At 39.4% G+C, this 2,994-nt stretch overlaps 1 long non-coding RNA gene across 1 annotated transcript; it reads left to right on the top strand.

Annotated features, from left to right (window-relative positions):
• The first annotated feature begins 1,427 nt into the window (after positions 1-1,427).
• On the top strand, positions 1,428-1,999 carry LOC142162567 (uncharacterized). Its single transcript, XR_012693807.1, has 2 exons — positions 1,428-1,778; positions 1,868-1,999. It is a non-coding gene; the product is annotated as an uncharacterized LOC142162567 (long non-coding RNA).
• Positions 2,000-2,994: the final 995 nt, after the last annotated feature.

The raw sequence follows: 2,994 nt of genomic DNA, 5'->3' as shown, positions 1-2,994 counted from the left end.
GACTTAGTAAGTTAATACCCCTATAGTTGTTACAGATCTGGATATCACCTTTGTTCTTATACAACGGGACCATTGTACTCCACCTCCACTCTTCGGGCATCTTATTAGTCTTGAATATAACATTAAGCAACTTAGTAAGCCATTCCAAGCCTGCTCTACCCACACACCTCCAAAGCTCAACCGGAATTTCATCTGGTCCGGTAGCTCTGCCCCTTCTCATCTTACACATTGCCTACATGACCTCATCGACCTCAATGTCCCTACAATCACTTAGTTCATGGGGGCTGTCGGCATTCCTCAATTCACCTAGTACAATATCCTGATCCCCTTCCTCATTTAGAAGTTTATGAAAGTAGGTCTGCCATCTCCTCTTAATCAGGTCATCCCCCAACAAAACTTTGCCGTCATCATCTTTTATGCACCTCACTTGGTCCAGATCCCGAGTCGTCCTCTCTATCACCTTAGCGAGTCGGAGTAACTTCTTCTCCCCGCCTTTGTTCCCTAGTTCCTCATACAAACGAGCAAAAGCTGCGGTCTTAGCCTCCGTCACTGCCATCTTTGCCCTCCTTCCTAGCTACCTTATATCTCGCAATGTTCGCTCTCTTCTCCTCCTCTCCAGTGCTCCCCACTAACCGCAGGTAAGCCACCTTCTTCGCTTCCACTTTACCTTGTACAACTGCATTCCACCACCAGTCTCCTTTGTGGCCACCGGTGCGGCCTGAAGATACCCCTAACACCTCTCTCACCGCCTTCCTTATATAGTCCGCCGTCGTCGACCACATAGTGTTTGCGTCCCCACTACTTCTCCAAGATCCCATTGTCGACAACCTTCCTTCCAACTCCTGGGCTTTAACCTTAGTCAAGGCGCCCCACCTAATCCTTGGGCGGCCTCGTACTGACCTCTACTTCCTTCTTATCATAATACTAATGTCCATCACCAAAAGCCTATGTTGCTTTGCAAGGGTCTCACCTGGGATAACTTTGCAATCCTCGCACAACCTTCTGTCGCATCTCCTGAGGAGGAGATAGTCAATTAGAGTTTTCGCCACCGAACTTTGGTAAGTAACCAAATGCTCCTCCCGCTTCGGAAAACTCGAGTTTGCAATATCGCTATTTCAACTAATTTTTACTCTTTTACTTTATTTCATTACAAAAAAATGAAAATTACAAAAAAATAGTTTCATTAATGTTTTCTAGTCATTTTAATCTTGAAAAATACCAAAAATAGTTTTGTTGTAACAGTCGGTCTTATTTTAATAGTTATTTTGCTTAAGTAGGATTAATTGGTAAATAATGTCGTATTTTTAGTCTTGTTTACAGAGAAAGAATAAAATTTGGCTCAAACATCCAGTTTTAAATCTAATTTTTGGACCTAGACCACAATTTCCAAGCCCATAATTCCTAGACCCATACCGCTTAACCTAAATATAACCCTAAAACCCTAAACCTATAAAAAGAAGCTAACCTAAAATGCCTAGGTGACGATCAGCGAAAATACAAAAAAAATTAGACCTATCCTATATGATCCGCCGTTTTTCTGACTTGAGAGAAGACAAAAATTGGTTTCAGTCATCTTCTTCATCAAAAGGACCTAAGGAGCACCATTTTACAATGGACCCCCCCTCCTGAAGATGAGTTTCTTATTTAACACAAAAAATAGAACCCCCAGTGTTTTGCTCTTCTTCATCAGACGACCCCATTTCCACCCGACCTTGACACCGAACGACCATAACCACCAACAGCCTAACGCCAGACACACAGACCCGGCAAGAAATCCGGTGAGCTTCGAGGTCTCGTCGTAGTTCGGTTCGAGATCCGGTGGCGATTTGGCCTTTATTCTGGTTTTCAATTTTTATTTGCGTTTCAGGTATGAACATTGATTCGAAATGATGCAAGTGTTGTTGGATGCTCTATTACGCTGAAAATTTGTAATAATTTTTCCTTAGTTCTTTTGAAAGGTTCGTTACCCGATTCAAGGTTTTCTTCTTCCTCTGTTTTATTTCGTTACTCTTGCATGATGATTCGATGATTAGCTTTTGGCTATTGCTTAATTACCTGATGTTATGCAATGTTTTGAATAATGGTTCTGTAATATGTATCTTTTAGGTGCTAATATGTTTGTGACTTTCCCTAGTGATCTTTGCATCTGTTTGTTATAATTAGAATTGGTCTAGTTTGGTTAATAAATTCCATGTATGTTCTTTTTAATAGTTTTCTCCTCATTGCTGCTGAAATAAACCATTTTAATTGTTCTAGCACGTATTTGGGTAAAACATGTTCATGCTATTGGGGTATAAATATGAATTAATCAATGTGCAGAAATGTGAGTGCCCGTGGTTTGTTGGGTTAACTGTTCTTTTGGCCTAAAGCTTGTCGAATGTGTAAGTTAAGCCATGAAATGTTTGGATTTAAAAGCAAAAAATGGGGTTTTAGTTCCTTAAGATAAGTTGTTCGTGGCAGGAAGCTCCATTTTTAAGTGATTCTAGTTTCTGTTATCTTCTTTGCTTTTTTGTTAATTCGACAGTTAATAAGAGCCTTAGTCCGTAGATAAATTTATAATCTTCATAAAACATTAGTAGCTTCAGGAACGCTTTTAATTAATCAAATTATTGTGATTGTGTACACGTTCGTGTGACATGATTACAATTCTAAAAATTGATTCAGAGTATGCGTTCGTGCAACTTCGAACAAATTTTCTTAATAATAAAATGGGTGCTAATAGGCCATTAATTTAATTTAGTGTATATAGTCCGAGGTGCGCCATCCACAGTTTAAATCATACATGGCCCTCGTATTAATTTCATAACCTAGATATAAAAATGACGAATGTTCTTAGTTTGCTTTAGGCACGTTTAATATACCATCGTGGTTGTGTACACGTTCGCGTGACATAATTACGATCTTAAAAACAAATCGGAGTATGCTTTCGCACAACTACGACTAAACCTTCTTAATAATAATAAAGAGTTATTAATTGTAGACATGTTCGCGTGA

Source organism: Nicotiana tabacum, chromosome 1 (assembly GCF_000715075.1).
Source record: "Nicotiana tabacum cultivar K326 chromosome 1, ASM71507v2, whole genome shotgun sequence".
Taxonomy (NCBI): Eukaryota; Viridiplantae; Streptophyta; class Magnoliopsida; order Solanales; family Solanaceae; genus Nicotiana; species Nicotiana tabacum.
Note: the sequence above shows the minus strand (reverse complement) of the source record. Positions and strands in the feature narration are given on the sequence as shown.